This window comes from Thamnophis elegans, chromosome 11, assembly GCF_009769535.1.
Source record: "Thamnophis elegans isolate rThaEle1 chromosome 11, rThaEle1.pri, whole genome shotgun sequence".
NCBI classification, from domain to species: domain Eukaryota; kingdom Metazoa; phylum Chordata; class Lepidosauria; order Squamata; family Colubridae; genus Thamnophis; species Thamnophis elegans.
Genome location: NC_045551.1, coordinates 12,816,999 through 12,833,806, shown reverse-complemented (window position 1 = coordinate 12,833,806; position 16,808 = coordinate 12,816,999). Strand labels below are relative to the sequence as shown.

Here is a 16,808-nt window from a genome sequence, read left to right as displayed (position 1 = left end):
CACAATCGCTCACGCGGCTGCATTCTGGACAAGCTGAAGTCGCCGAACACTCTTCAAGGGCTGCCCCATGTAGAATTGGTATCATTGGTAAGCAGATAATATCCAGTTGAACATCACAACCTTCATCAATCAAGGGAACTTTTCTTTCTAAACAGCCTCCAGCCTGCATTTTATCTCCAATGCCTGTCTGGGCTTGGAACTGGACCTGGGATTTTTCTTCCAACAGTAGCATTGCCCTACTTTGGTGGACAGGATCATATGGCTTGAGCTCCTGAAGAGAAAAGGGGGATCACGTTTCCAGATGTTGGGTGAAGAAGAAAAAAGCAAGAAGAAGGGGCTTGCTGAGTTTTTATACTCTGTTCAGCCCCACCTCTCTGTTTTCTGTTCTTGTGTAAGAAATGTATTCTGATTTGGTTGTCAGACTCCCATGGGGCCATGCAGGGGCAATTCTCTGGGCTGTGTTTTGAGTCCAAGTTTGATTGAGTTTCTAGATGCCATGTGGTGAGTTTCTGTAGAAGGCTAATCCTACTTTATTATGTAGACTAGCTCAGGCTTTAATGGCTCATTGAAGTGGGGGGGGGGCAGGAAGCTACAGGTAGCTACTCTGTTTTTAAAAATATGTTTCTCTCTTTTCACATCCAGGGAAATATTCTGCCTTCTTAATAACAGCATTGCATAATCCACCGTAACACTGGTGGATTATGCAATGCTGCCTTCTATAAAGCTGTATGAAGAGAGTTTGCTGTTTACGGTAAAGTTTGTGGATTAGAGAGAAAAGGAAAAAAACATTCTTCTCAGTTATCTCATTTATTTAAGGTATGTACAATAATTTTCTTTACCCCTCCCTCCCCCCAAAAATATGCTCTGTGAAAGCAACTACTGGAGGGGAAAATTTTACCCTCTTCTCTACCCCCTCCCCATTTCTTCTCTCTTTCTTTCTGTTCTTAATTCCTGTCAGATGAGTCAAAATCGTTTGGACAGTATAAATACAAGTGATTTCTCTTTTCACTCTTAGCTCCTCCTCCACACTTAAACTTCTGGAAATGCTGCATTTATGCTGCTGCAGAGAAAGAAATCTGGAGCATTTTTGTTTCTTAATCACAGTTGTAACAACAATTTTAGCTCTTCTTCCTTTGTTTGCCCTGTGCTTGTGACTTTTGCCCAAATAAATTTGCAGAGGTGGGTTCTGCAAGCGTTCATTAATCAACAGTTACATGAATATTGAACAGAAGTTATCCCGCAGAATGCATTTAAAGATATCCTTGTGATCACAGAACAATGTGGGCAAAACCTTTTTAGGAAGCAAAATAAATGAGCTCAGACTGTTACAAGAACAGGAAGTAGTATCATATGAATATGATTTTATTTGCAAAAAGTATGCTTAGAAAGCAACTTCAGAAATAAGTTATGGGAAATTGTACTTTAGCCCTAGGACAAATCCAAGCAAGGGTTTTATACCCTGTTTCAACTGGGTTTGAGAGGCAAGAGACATTTTCCCTGCACTGTAAATTTTAGCTGCAATACTGTAACGAAGGATATTGAAAACAAGTCCACACATTGCACCTTGGTGGATGTTTTGGCAGAAGAAAAAAGAAACTTTGTTTGTAAAACAAAAGTTAGAGTTGCAAAAAAGTAAAAATCAAAATTTATGCAGTTTGTTGTAGAGGAAACAAAAATGAAATTGTTTTTGTGCAAGACATAATATTTGTGATAGTCCACAATTTACTTCATGGTCAGCATTTAATCTCTACAAAATAAATACAAAAACTTTAACCATTCTACAACTGTTTGGGAGAAGGGAAATGTTCTGCTGAGAAATGAATTCTGCTTTTTTTTTTAAGCAGCACCCTTTCCTAGTTCTTTTTTTTAAGTTTTTTATTTTTTTATTTTCAAAACAAACACAACACATAAAATCTTCCTTTTTTACATACTTTTTTTTTGTTTTGTTCCGAAGGTTTTATTTCTTTTAAAAAACTATTTAAAAAATTTAAAAAAATTTAAAAAATATTTCATCATTCGTCAATCATTAAAACATTGAAGTACAATTTTTTTGTATGCCCCCCTCCCTCCCCCCCAACCCCCCTCCTCCTCCCCCCCCCCGACTTCCCAGAACCCATACACGGTATGGATTTTTAGCTAACACAGTCTAAAATCTATTGAGAAAAAAGAAATAAAGAAATTAATGACATTCTACATTGACCTTAGCTTTTTCTTGCTGAACTAACTTTAAACAATTTAAATCATTTCTGATCTTAAGCATAGGCTAACTGGAATTTCATGGTCCCGTATTTATTTTGTATATAGTCAATCCATTTTTTCCAGTCTCGTTTATATCTCTCATTTGAGTGATCTTTAAGATATGCCGATATTTTAGCCATCTCGGCTAAGTTTGTGACTTTCAATGTCCATTCTTGGATTGTAGGCAAGTCTTCCTTCTTCCAGTATTGCGCCACCAACAGTCTTGCTACCGTTATTCTGCACCTAATAACGGCAGCAAGACCTTTTTTACATACTGTAGAAAGTGTATCAGTGGGTTACAAAAAACTTTCGTGCATCTCTTCCACAGTCATCAAGCATAATTTATATTAACTCAAGTATTTTAACTCAGATATTTAGACATATTACCGTCATCATACCTCCATTTTCATTTGACTATAGTTGTTTTCATCGTAAAATATATCAAGGTTTAATACATAACCATATACTGGCCTTTCATTTACTATTTCTAAAATCCTCCAGTGACACTAAATCCTTATATCCTATTCTAGCTAAACATCCATAATATTTAATAACAAAGTTTTCTATCCTTCTTTCCAGATCGCTGTTTACAATTTACATCTCATTTTCTTATATTGTACCGTACCCAAACATACATACATACAAACATACATACATACAAACATACATACATACATACCTTACCTACCTACCTACCTACCTACATACATACATACATACATACATACATACATACATACATACATACATATATATATATATATATATATATATATATATATGTTTTCTGAGGCTTTCGCGGGTGTTAGTATGTAGGTATTTGGTTATTCGGGTTTTCTCCCGCATAAAATTGGAGGTTTCTTGGCATGACCTCCAATTTTACGTGGGAAAAAACCCGAATAACCAAAGACCTGTATGTATGTATGTATGTATGTATGTATGTATGTATGTATACGTTAGTATCATTATCCCTCCTTTATTTGACTATATTCTGCATCATATTATTTTCCCCCTTGTAATCAAGACTTAACTAAATCTAACTTAATTTATTATTATTATTATACAATTGTATCACAGCGGCCAGTTGTTTCGCCGGATTTGGCATTGGTTACTAGTCGGGCCCCACCCAGGGGCCTAGGACGCCGTAACGTATTTTCTTAATATGCGTGCAGATCCAAGCAGTGCGGCTTTTTGCATTTGACTGATGGTGATTTTGTCAATTTTTAACTGTTTTAAATGTAATTCCAGTGCTTTTGGAATAGCACCCAGTGTGCCAATTACCACTGGAATTATCATTGCTGGTTTGTGCCATAGTCGTTGAATTTCGATTTTTAAGTCCTGGTATCTTGCGATTTTTTCATGTTCCTTCTCGGCGACCCTGTTATCACCTGGTATTGCGATGTCTATGATTGTGACCTTATTTTTCTCAACCAGTGTGATGTCTGGTGTATTATGCGCCAGTATTTTGTCGGTTTGTATACGGAAATCCCACAAGATCTTGACCATCTGATTTTCGGTGACTTTTTCAGGCTGATGTTCCCACCAGTTTGTTGCTGTTTTAATATTATAATTTTTGCACAAATTCCAATGGATCATTTGTGCTACTGAATTGTGACGCAATTTATAATCAGTCTGCGCGATTTTTTTACAGCAGCTGAGTATGTGATCAACAGTTTCTTCATCATTATTATTATTATTATCATTGTTGTTGTTGTACAATTGTATCACAGCGGCCAGTTGTTTCGCCGGATTTGGCATTGGTTACTAGTCGGGCCCCACCCAGGGGCCTAGGACGTCGTAACGTATTTTCGTAATATGCGTGCAGATCCAAGCAGTGCGGCTTTTTGCATTTGACTGATGGTGATTTTGTCAATTTTTAACTGTTTTAAATGTAATTCCAGTGCTTTTGGAATAGCACCCAGTGTGCCAATTACCACTGGAATTATCACTGCTGGTTTGTGCCATTGTCATTGAATTTCGATTTTTAAGTCCTGGTATCTTGCGATTTTTTCATGTTCCTTCTCGGCGACCCTGCTATCACCTGGTATTGCAATATCTATGATTGTGACCTTATTTTTCTCAACCAGTGTGATGTCTGGTGTATTATGCGCCAGTATTTTGTCCATTTGTATACGGAAATCCCACATTATTATTATCATTATTATTATTATTATTATTATTATTATTATTACATATTATTATCCTTTATATATAACGCAAAAGGATTTCTAATCTTCCTTTCATGGGTGCCATTCAATATTCATATCCAGTTGTTACTTATCATAAAACTAAACATTGTATACATTATTATCATTATCAATTATTTATTTAACTATATCTATTATCACTAAATTTCGCTAAGTTTAGCTAGACATAACCACATACCGGCATTTCATTTACTATTTCTAAAATCCTCCAATGACACTAAATCCTTATATCCTATTCTAGCTAAACATCCATAATATTTAATAACAAAGTTTTCTATCCTTCTTTCCAAATCGCTGTTTACAATTTACATCTCATTTCCTTATATTGTACCCATACATATATATACGTTATTATCATTATCCCTCCTTTATTTGACTATATCCTGCATCATATCATTTTTCCCCTTAGTAATCAAAACTTAACTGAATCTAATTTAATTCTTTATTATTATTATTATTATTATTATTATTATTATTATTATTATTATTATACAATTGTATCACAGCGGCCAGTTGTTTCGCCGGATTTGGCATTGGTTACTAGTCGGGCCCCACCCAGGGGCCTAGGACGTCGTAACGTATTTTCGTAATATGCGTGCAGATCCAAGCAGTGCGGCTTTTTGCATTTGACTGATGGTGATTTTGTCAATTTTTAACTGTTTTAAATGTAATTCCAGTGCTTTTGGAATAGCACCCAGTGTGCCAATTACCACTGGAATTACCACTGCTGGTTTGTGCCATAGTCGTTGAATTTCGATTTTTAAGTCCTGGTATCTTGCGATTTTTTCATGTTCCTTCTCGGCGATCCTGCTATCACCTGGTATTGCGATGTCTATGATTGTGACCTTATTTTTCTCAACCAGTGTGATGTCTGGTGTATTATGCGCCAGTATTTTGTCGGTTTGTATACGGAAATCCCACAAGATCTTGACCATCTGATTTTCGGTGACTTTTTCAGGTTGATGTTCCCACCAGTTTGTTGCTGTTTTAATATTATAATTTTTGCACAAATTCCAATGGATCATTTGTGCTACTGAATTGTGCCGCAATTTATAATCAGTCTGCGTGATTTTTTTTACAGCAGCTGAGTATGTGATCAACAGTTTCATCAGCTTCTTTGCAAAGTCTGCATTTGGCATCATCAGAGGATTTTTCGATTTTGGCCTTAATGGCATTTGTGCGGATAGCTTGTTCTTGCGCAGCCAGGATTAGTGACTCTGTTTCTTTCTTTAATGTACCTGTTGTTAACCATAACCAAGTTTGTTCACTGTCCACTTTATCTTTTATTTTTTCCAGAAATTGACCATGCAGTGCTTTGTTCTGCCAACTCTCCATTCTTGATTTTATCACATCTTTTCTGTATTCTTGTTTTGTCTGTTGGGCCTTCAGTAGATTTTTGTTCTTTCGATTAATAGATGTTCTTGACTTTCTTTTAAATAATCAGCCAGTGCATGTTTTTCCTCTTCAACTGTTTGCTTCACTTGTAATAATCCTCTGCCACCTGATTTTCGGGGCAGATATAGTCTATCAGTATCACCATGTGGATGTAAACTGTAGTGCATTGTCATTAGTTTCCTGGTTTTTCGGTCCAAAAGGTCCAAATCAGCTTGTGTCCAGTTAACTATGCCAGCTGTGTATCTTATAACTGGTATTGCCCAGGTATTTATGGCCTTGATTGTATTTCCACCATTCAATTTAGATTTCAAAATTTTCCTAACTCTGTTGGTGTACTCTCGCCTGACAATAGTTTTTACTTCTCCATGCTTGATGTTATCCAACTGCAGAATGCCTAAGTATTTGTAGGCTTCATTTTCTTTGCATTTAATTAGTTGGCCATTGGGCATTTCAATTCCCTCAGATGCAGTGATTTTGCCCCTTTTTATGGATACAATGGCGCATTTTTCCATGCCAAACTGCATTGAAATATCGGTGCTGAATACTCGGACTGTATTTGTCAATGATTGGATTTCTATTTCTGACTTTCCATAGAGTTTCAAATCATCCATATATAGTAAATGCGAAATTTTTTCAGCTTTTTTGGCTGTTTGGTAGCCTAATTTCATTTTTTTTAAGATTACTGATAGTGGGATCATTGCGATGATGAAGAGAAGAGGTGAAAGTGAATCACCCTGGAAAATTCCTTGCTTGATATTAACCATTCCGTAGCTCTCATTCCCTACTGCCAACTCAGTTCTCCATTATTATTGTTGTTGTTGTTGTACAATTGTATCACAGCGGCCAGTTGTTTCGCCGGATTTGGCATTGGTTACTAGTCGGGCCCCACCCAGGGGCCTAGGACGTCGTAACGTATTTTCGTAATATGCGTGCAGATCCAAGCAGTGCGGCTTTTTGCATTTGACTGATGGTGATTTTGTCAATTTTTAACTGTTTTAAATGTAATTCCAGTGCTTTTGGAATAGCACCCAGTGTGCCAATTACCACTGGAATTACCACTGCTGGTTTGTGCCATAGTCGTTGAATTTCGATTTTTAAGTCCTGGTATCTTGCGATTTTTTCATGTTCCTTCTCGGCGACCCTGCTATCACCTGGTATTGCGATGTCTATGATTGTGACCTTATTTTTCTCAACCAGTGTGATGTCTGGTGTATCCCCCCATTATTATTATTATTATTATTATTATTATTATTATTATTATTATTAACCTTTATATATAATCCAAAAGGGTTTCTAATCTTCCTTTCATGGGTGCCATTCAATATTCATATCCAGTTATTACTTATCATAAAACTAAACATTGTATACATTATTATCATTATCAATTATTTATTTAACTATATCTACTATCACTAAATTTCGCTAAGTTTAGCTAGTTTTAAATTATACTCTTCCATCTATCAACCTGTATCTTTCCAGTAACAAAACAGTGTCATATCTTCTGCCATTTGTGGCATCAATCCTCTAATCATCTTCTTAATCAGCTTTGTATGGACTCCTCTTAGCAACTCTTTGCTTATAAGATCTCTTATGTAATTTCGATGCCCTTCTTCTGTTTCCTTAATCTGTTTATCTTTGATTGTCGGTGGTGTTATGCAGGGACGTGCAGTCACTAGAGGCAAGGGAGGCGTGGCCTCACCAGTCATGAGGAAAAGAAAAAGAATTTTAAAGATTTTTTTAAAAATAATTAAAGCCAAGGTAGTTGCTGCCAGATTCACTGTGACTTGGAACAGTGCTTTGTGTTAACCATAGGAGGAGGCCAGAGAACTAGGGGCCTCCTGTGCATAAGGAATTTTTTGCCTTTTAAGAGATAACCAAGGGTTAATAAGCAAAAAATTCCTTGTGCAAATGAGGCACGTATTCTCTCGCCTCCTGTAAAGGGCATTTTTGGAGGCTTTTTAGAGTTCTCTGGGAGCAACTAGCTCAGTCTGACAGAGCTCTGGCCTTTCATTAGGGGAGGGCAGGGGAGGGCAGGGCAGGGCAGGGAGAAGCAGAGTTGAAATCCTCTCTGAAACAGCTGGAAAAGGTGCGATATTTACAACATAAAAAACAAGGCATGTTTTGCAGAGAAAGCTTTTGAATGGAATTGGTCTTTTTTGTTTAAAGTTCTGGAAATTATGCACTTTGACAACAATTTTATTCAAGGAATTAAGTCAATATATACATCTCAGAAGGTTCAAATTATGATCAAGGGTGATCTAACTAAACCATGTTATATCCAGAAGGGGGCAAGATTACGTTGTGCTTTGTTCCTTTGGCTGTTTTATTTTGGCTCCTGAAGCATTGACCAGTCATGACCCATGAAAGGAGAGAAGAGAACATATGGAAAGTTCCATTCAGTTAGTTGCCTAACAACAGAGTAAAGAATCAGACAGTGGCAGTTTGCTGCAACAACATTCTGAGGAGTGACGGCCTACAGAACAGACTTGGCTCCCTCTCTGCTCTTAGCAGGAAAGGAGGGTTAGCTCAAATGTGATCCCTGTGTATTAATTTCACATGTGAACCTTCGACCCTTGGACTGGCTGACAACCCTGACTCTGCTCTTAAGCTTTGGACTGACTGTTGCATGCTCGTCTTTGGAAAACACGCTTTGTAGGATGAAATTCACCCCGAACATCCAGTTTCAGGAAGGGTTGGCAGAAATTCTGAAAGAGTTAGCAGAAACGGAGGATCCGGGCCCAATTCAACAATTCAGCTGTGCTTGCGGGTACTTATAACAACAAAATGTCAGTCTGAAAAGTCACAAACCTGCTGTCATGGAGATACGTTCAGGCAAACCAAGCCCTGTGTTTGGTGTTAATCCCTGCTTAAAAAGGTGTAGACTACTGGAGAGGATTCATTCTAGTCTTTTTGTTTCCTTCTTAGCCTTTTTTATTGTCTTTTTTGAATGATGTGTAAATGTGATTTATCTCTTTGTGTCCATTGTTGGATGGCTCAATGTCTAGTGAAGAGAAGGACCAGGGGAGACATGATAGCAGTGTTCCAATATTTGAGGGGCTGCCACAGAGACAAGGGGGTCAAACTGTTTTCCAAGGTACCTGAAGGCCAGACAACAAATAATGGGTGGAAACTGAACAAGGAGAGATTCAACCTGGAAATAAGGAGACATTTTCTGACAGTGAGAACAATCAATCAATGGAATAGCTTGCCTTAAGATGTTGTGGAAGCTTCATCACTGGAAGCTTTCAAGAAGGGACTCAACTGTCATCTGAGTAGAGTCTCCTGCTTGTGTGTGTGGGGGGGGAGGAGTTGAACTAGATGACCTACAAGGTCCCTTCCAACTGTGCTAATCTCTCTGAAAATCCCTGAGCATTTTTGGATTTGGCTTGGTCTAGGATGGTCAAAGTTTCCCAATTGAAAATATAGTTGAGTCTGTGTATGTCTTGTAAGATTAAGGGGTTTTTGTGTGTATGTGTCTTCTGACTGCCAGTTGGTGTTTATGGATGCAGTCTGTCTCTCTGTCCTACATAGCGGCTCTTATTCCACATGTTGTAGATGGCCTCTGGTTTTGTCTTCTTAAGCTACTTAGTTGATTTGTGTTTTATGGTGATGCACCGTAAACAACCTCAAGGAGCAACTGGAACAAACCCAAAAATGTTGACATTGTCATGGCTCCATCTCTAAGCCGAAAAAAGGAAAACAAACTTCCAAATCAAACTACTCAAGCTAAACTCCAGAAAGAAAGAGATAAATGAGCCCAAATGAATAGTCAACATTCATCCAGTTGACCATTCTCTACTGGAAAGCACAATATGCCAGGAAGGCCTCAACCACAACATACACAACGCTAATCGGTCAGAGTTTTTTGCCATTTAGAATCAGTCTTTAAAGCCACAGAAATTCTTCCCCTGCAGATCCAAGTAAACAAAATGCAGGGAACCATACCAGAGACCAAAAGAACCCAGAATTTAATGTTATGTTATGTCACTGCATAACATTAAAATATAAAAACCAACAAAACAATAGTAACTACAAACTGTACACCCTACGGTACCTGCGAAACCATTTCCCGCCCTCCACAACCACACCTTCTGGACTGTAGTCTCAACCTACCCCATGTATTGGGGAAAGAACCAGCTGTTTGTGGTCTCCTTATCACCCAGTAAGGGGATAGAGATAGGTTGCTGGATCTCATAATCCTCTTTCTCAGGGCAGGGCAGCTATGGGAAAGATGCGCTAACTAGGTTTCACTGGGTGACAACATCTAAGCGAGGGGGCCAAGAGGGACCCACCCTATTTGACATGGTCGGATGGGCATGTACCCTCAAAGAGAGGCACGTATCCTGGATCTGAGGATTTGTGGCTTGAAAAGTGATGCACAGGACTTTGTTTTGTGCCTAAGAAAAAACCAGAAAGTTTCCACAGCAAAACTAGCTGTATAGCCCGTTGCATGACTCCAACTGTGAAAGGACCAATTTGTGACAGACTGGGAGCATTCCTCTCAGTCCAAGCATGGCTGCAGGAGATAGCTCTGTGCAAAGGCAGTTACCAGCCGCTCCTGGAAGAATAGTTGTGAGTCCAGAGAAAACCCAAACTGCCTAGCGGCTGTCTCTTGGGGAGCGCTTACCCCACTGAGAGCCAGGGTTGAGGTGGGTGGACCCCATTCCTCCCTATGGTGAAATGCAAAGCCTCCAAGCTCTGCGCAAGCGTATGAATAGCAGGGTCTGAGTGTCCAGAGTTTGTTGCTGCTCCTTTTTAATCCCAACAGTAGAGGTGAGGTCATTTGGCAGGAGAGGGTGTAGTACAGTATTATGTGGCCCTTTGTGAGCTCTTTTCTTTCAGTTTAACCTAGAATGAAAGGAACGGAAGGCTTTCTTTCCTGGGGCCCAAATACTAGCTGTCTTTGCTGTGGAATCAGCAAGCCAGCCCGGAACTCTGGTTTCTAGAAAAACGTCTTGGGAGGAAGGCTGCTCCAGGCATGCAGACGATGCACTCCGTGGAGAGAGCAGAGCCTGGGTTCTTCCCTCACAGACCAAGGGCCAAGGGGCTTCTGCTTCTCTCCAGCATCTTTCCTCAGACAGGGAGGTCACTGGGCAGAAAACCAAGCAAAGCTTCCTATCCTTGGCATTTGCCATAGTGTGACTTGATGGTTTGGTAGTGCTGCAGCCTGCTTTGGGCTGCCCACGCAAGGCCAGGCCCATTCTGGTGGACCGACCCAGAGACCTTATGGGTACAGTTGATTTCTGGTGAGAGACTGTTTTACCAGAGATTCTGGTCTCTTGCCACAATTGCTTCTGAAAGTTTTTAAGGTCTCCTTTGTTTGATTGTAAATTTACTTTGTTATTGAAAGGAAATACATTTGATATGATAAATCAGATATGTTTATGTGTCTGTCTGTGTGTATTTTTCACCAAGTATCAGGCAACAGCTCAGGAGCCGGATAAATGAGATAAGATATCCAAACACAATGAACACACCAGTTAGTAAGGAGATTTCAGGCTTTATTAAGTACCTGCAGAAGGCAAATTAAATGGAAGAACCAATCAAGTCTTAGAAGACGTTTCCCTTCTCATCCAAGAAGCTTCTTCAGGTCTGATTGGATGGTGGGAAGGAGAGGATTGATATTCCTTGCAGACAGCTGGTCATTTGCATTTTTTTAGAGAGTTGGTGAGACCATTTGGATGTTTGCCTGATCCTCAGGATCACCTGAGTAGTGCAAACGGCTGTGCAGTGTTTTGGGAACTGCTGAAAGGATTCCCGTAGTCTGCAGTTTTTCTGGAAATCCATTCATGCTGCCACACCTTCAGGTCCAAGGATCTCCGTCCAGCTGCTGGGAACCCCATAACCCCCTATAGTAATGATGATACTCAAAAGCCCTGAGTGTATAGCCCAGACTGTGGACCAGACTATGGTCTGTAACTGTCTGACGCGCATGGAAGTCTTGAGAGGTTTCCTGATAATGCACCTCTTCCCTTCCCCATAAGATGAATTGTTATGCCGGCAATGCTGCAGTCAAGGGACCCTCCTGATTTTGGTTCATTCCTTTTCACTTTCAAAGCTTTGTTTCTCTGTGCTCTACTGTTGTCTATCCATTCTTGGCATTTTGGCATAAATTGTGTTTGTTCTTTGGCCCTTAATTCTTTTCCTTCCTCCATATCAATCTCTCCATATTTCCTTTTTCTTTTTCCCTCCTCTCTCTTTCTTTTATCCTCCCACTCAACTTAAGGGAGCATCTAGATAATCAAAATTCTTGATGACAAAGGTTCATTGGTTATGAAGCTCATGTAACAGCCGAGGTGGCGCAGTGGTTAGGGTGCAGTACTGCAGGCCACTTCAGCTGACTGTTATCTGCAGTTCAGCGGTTCAAATCTCACCGGCTCAAGGTTGACTCAGCCTTCCATCCTTCCAAGGTGGGTGAAATGAGGACCTAGACTGTGGGGGCGATATGCTGACTCTGTAAACCGCTTAGAGAGGGCTTAAAGCCCTATGAAGCGGTATATAAGTCTAACTGCTGTTGCTATTGCTATTGCTATGTTGGAATACCGTAGTCCATTACTAAAACAGTATGTCACTCACTCCATAAAGGCCCAGTAAGTTCTGGAAAACCAAAAGAATAAATACTTGCTGATTCATTTCCAGTTTGTTCATTTAATCATCTTGATCGCAGTAACACTAGAAGCAGCAGAAATGAGAGACAAGTATATATCAAGATGGAATGGATGGGGAGTTTCAGGCCCTCCCTCATGGAAGTCATTTAAGGGTATCTCAAACTACTCATTCACCTATTGCTTGGATTCTTCAGGGCATTTTCTCTGGATTCCTAGAGCCATTCCTCCAGATTGTTTCTGGCTTCTTCTTGGGATTCGTGACTGAGTTTTTGCAGAGATGATTGTAGCTATACTTGCATATCTGTTATGGATGCAGTAGAACCAGGCTGTCTGGAACTTGCTAAAGATGTTTGAAGCCATCCATCCATCCTTCAATTTCTTTCAGAGCAAGCAGGTTCTACCCCAATTACTCTCTCCTTCGTCTTTCCCATGCTTGTTTTTGATTCCTTAGATTATTTGCGATCCTGGATGCCCTTAATACATGCTTCAAGCCATTCCTGAGGACCTACATGGGATGCTTTGCGGTCCTCCCTCTTTGAAGCTGTTTAGAGATACTTCAAGCCATTTTTGGCATCTTGTTTGTATGTTTCGGGACCTTTTCCAAGTTTTTCAAGGATTCCTAAAGCCATTGTTCAAAAAGTGGTATAGGTTCTTCAGAAAATGCCAAGCTTTCTAAGGATCCTTGAAGCCATTGAAATATATTTTCCACGGTTCCTTCAGAACATTGCTTCTTGAGGTTCTCTATTGATTTTTCAAAGCATCTCTTCCGTAGGCTTTCTCAAGACTCTGACTGGACTTTGGCCACCAAAAAACAAGTAGATAAAAAAGGGGAAACAAAAAGAAGGCCTTCCAGAAGTTGTTTTCCTTTCACTTTCTTTCTCTTCTTATCATTCCTGACTTTTCTTTTCTTTTTTTCATATCAACTCATTTCTTTTCAAGGTTCTTTCCAACCATATAATAATACAGTATCTTCTTTGGCCAGTAGATGGGGTCTCAACTGTTATTTTGGGTACCAAGATGAGGGAGACCTCTAACAGCTGATTATCAAAGTTCAACAAAAAGAAAAAAACATTCTTTTTACAATTTCTTCTAACACTCAAACAATATTGCAGGCAAATCAAAGTCACTTTTAAAAGGCAACAAAATTCCAATTCAGTCTTTCTATATCGTAAAACTTCATATTCTTCCATCCAAATGTGATTTCTCTTTTGGGTCTTATAATTTATCTCCGTGTATTAAGTTGCCACTTTGGAGACTTTTAAAACTTCTTTTATTTAGGTGGGTCTCTAATTTGAAAAACTTCTCACCCAGTTCCAATCCTCTTTTCACACACCACTCCAGCTCGGTTGCTCCAGCTTTATTCCAGTCATAACGGCTGTCCTTCTTCTCCACCCGTCGGGAGGGCTCCTGGGATCAAGCAGGAGAGCTGCTTTTCTCCCGGAAACAACAAGTAATCCCTCGCTTCTTCGCTACCTCTCCAGGGTGACCATAAAGACCTCCTATCAGAGTAGAATCAGCTGGGATATGTGGAACACCCAAATGTAAGTCCACAATAGTTAAAATTGTTGATGACAAGGGTTCATCCTTCAGTTTCTTTCAGAGCAAGCAGGTTCTACCCAAATCACTCTCTCCTTCGTCTTTCCCATGCTTATTTTTGATTCCTTAGATTATTTGAGATCCTGGATGTCCTTAATCGATGCTTCAAGCCATTCCTGAGGACTTTGATGGGAAGCTTCACGGTCCTTCCTCTTTGAAGCTGTTTAGAGATTCTTCAAGCCATTGTTGGCATCTATTTTGTATGTTGTGGGACCTTTTCCAAGTTTTTCAGGGATTGCTGAAGCCATTTTTGAAGAAGTGGTATAGGTTCTTCAGAAAATGCAAAGCTTTCTAAGGATCCTTGAAGCCATTGAAATATATTTTCCACGGTTCCTTCAGAACATTGCTTCTTGAGGTTCTCTATTGATTTTTCAAAGCATCTCTTCCGTAGGCTTTCTCAAGACTCTGACTGGACTTTTGCCGCCAAAAAACAAGTAGATAAAAAGGGGAAACAAAAAGAAGGCCTTCCAGAAGTTGTTTTCCTTTCACTTTCTTTCTCTTCTTATCATTCCTGACTTTTCTTTTCTTTTTTTCATATCAACTCATTTCTTTTCAAGGTTCTTTCCAACCATATAATAATACAGTATCTTCTTTGGCCAGTAGATGGGGTCTCAACTGTTATTTTGGGTACCAAGATGAGGGAGACCTCTAACAGCTGATTATCAAAGTTCAACAAAAGAAAAAAACATTCTTTTTACAATTTCTTCTAACACTCAAACAATATTGCAGGCAAATCAAAGTCACTTTTAAAAGGCAACAAAATTCCAATTCAGTCTTTCTATATCGTAAAACTTCATATTCTTCCATCCAAATGTGATTTCTCTTTTGGGTCTTATAATTTATCTCCGTGTATTAAGTTGCCACTTTGGAGACTTTTAAAACTTCTTTTATTTAGGTGGGTCTCTAATTTGAAAAACTTCTCACCCAGTTCCAATCCTCTTTTCACACACCACTCCAGCTCGGTTGCTCCAGCTTTATTCCAGTCATAACGGCTGTCCTTCTTCTCCACCCGTCGGGAGGGCTCCTGGGAACAAGCAGGAGAGCTGCTTTTCTCCCGGAAACAACAAGTAATCCCTCGCTTCTTCGCTACCTCTCCAGGGTGACCATAAAGACCTCCTATCAGAGTAGAATCAGCCGGGATATGTGGAACACCCAAATGTAAGTCCACAATAGTTAAGATTGTTGATGACAAGGGTTCATCCTTCAGTTTCTTTCAGAGCAAGCAGGTTCTACCCAAATTACTCTCTCCTTCGTCTTTCCCATGCTTATTTTTGATTCCTTAGATTATTTGAGATCCTGGATGTCCTTAATCGATGCTTCAAGCCATTCCTGAGGACCTTGACGGGATGCTTCATGGTCCTTCCTCTTTGAAGCTGTTTAGAGATTCTTCAAGCCATTGTTGGCATCTATTTTGTATGTTGTAGGACCTTTTCCAAGTTTTTCAGGGATTGCTGAAGCCATTTTTGAAGAAGTGGTATAGGTTCTTCAAAAAATGCCAAGCTTTCTAAGGATCCTTGAAGCCATTGAAATATATTTTCCACGGTTCCTTCAGAACATTGCTTCTTGAGGTTCTCTATTGATTTTTCAAAGCATCTCTTCCGTAGGCTTTCTCAAGACTCTGACTGGACTTTTGCCGCCAAAAAACAAGTAGATAAAAAAGGGGAAACAAAAAGAAGGCCTTCCAGAAGTTGTTTTCCTTTCACTTTCTTTCTCTTCTTATCATTCCTGACTTTTCTTTTCTTTTTTTCATATCAACTCATTTCTTTTCAAGGTTCTTTCCAACCATATAATAATACAGTATCTTCTTTGGCCAGTAGATGGGGTCTCAACTGTTATTTTGGGTACCAAGATGAGGGAGACCTCTAACAGCTGATTATCAAAGTTCAACAAAAAGAAAAAAACATTCTTTTTACAATTTCTTCTAACAGTCAAACAATATTGCAGGCAAATCAAAGTCACTTTTAAAAGGCAACAAAATTCCAATTCAGTCTTTCTATATCGTAAAACTTCATATTCTTCCATCCAAATGTGATTTCTCTTTTGGGTCTTATAATTTATCTCCGTGTATTAAGTTGCCACTTTGGAGACTTTTAAAACTTCTTTTATTTAGGTGGGTCTCTAATTTGAAAAACTTCTCACCCAGTTCCAATCCTCTTTTCACACACCACTCCAGCTCGGTTGCTCCAGCTTTATTCCAGTCATAACGGCTGTCCTTCTTCTCCACCCGTCGGGAGGGCTCCTGGGATCAAGCAGGAGAGCTGCTTTTCTCCCGGAATCAAAAAGTAATCCCTCGCTTCTTCGCTACCTCTCCAGGGTGACCATAAAGACCTCCTATCAGAGTAGAATCAGCCGGGATATGTGGAACACCCAAATGTAAGTCCACAATAGTTAAAATTGTTGATGACAAGGGTTCATCCTTCAGTTTCTTTCAGAGCAAGCAGGTTCTACCCAAATCACTCTCTCCTTCGTCTTTCCCATGCTTATTTTTGATTCCTTAGATTATTTGAGATCCTGGATGTCCTTAATCGATGCTTCAAGCCATTCCTGAGGACTTTGATGGGAAGCTTCACGGTCCTTCCTCTTTGAAGCTGTTTAGAGATTCTTCAAGCCATTGTTGGCATCTATTTTGTATGTTGTGGGACCTTTTCCAAGTTTTTCAGGGATTGCTGAAGCCATTTTTGAAGAAGTGGTATAGGTTCTTCAGAAAATGCAAAGCTTTCTAAGGATCCTTGAAGCCATTGAAATATATTTTCCACGGTTCCTT

General features: G+C 39.5%; 1 protein-coding gene across 3 annotated transcripts in view; it reads left to right on the top strand.

Annotated features, from left to right (window-relative positions):
- The first annotated feature begins 460 nt into the window (after nt 1-460).
- The window catches only part of FMO4 (flavin containing dimethylaniline monoxygenase 4), a 73,348-nt gene continuing 57,000 nt past the window's right edge, over nt 461-16,808 (top strand). For all 3 annotated transcript variants that reach the window (XM_032226097.1, XM_032226099.1, XM_032226100.1), the window contains exons 1-2: nt 461-501; nt 643-816. The gene's annotated coding sequence lies outside the window, so the exon portion shown is untranslated. The remainder of the gene's footprint in view (nt 502-642; nt 817-16,808) is intronic.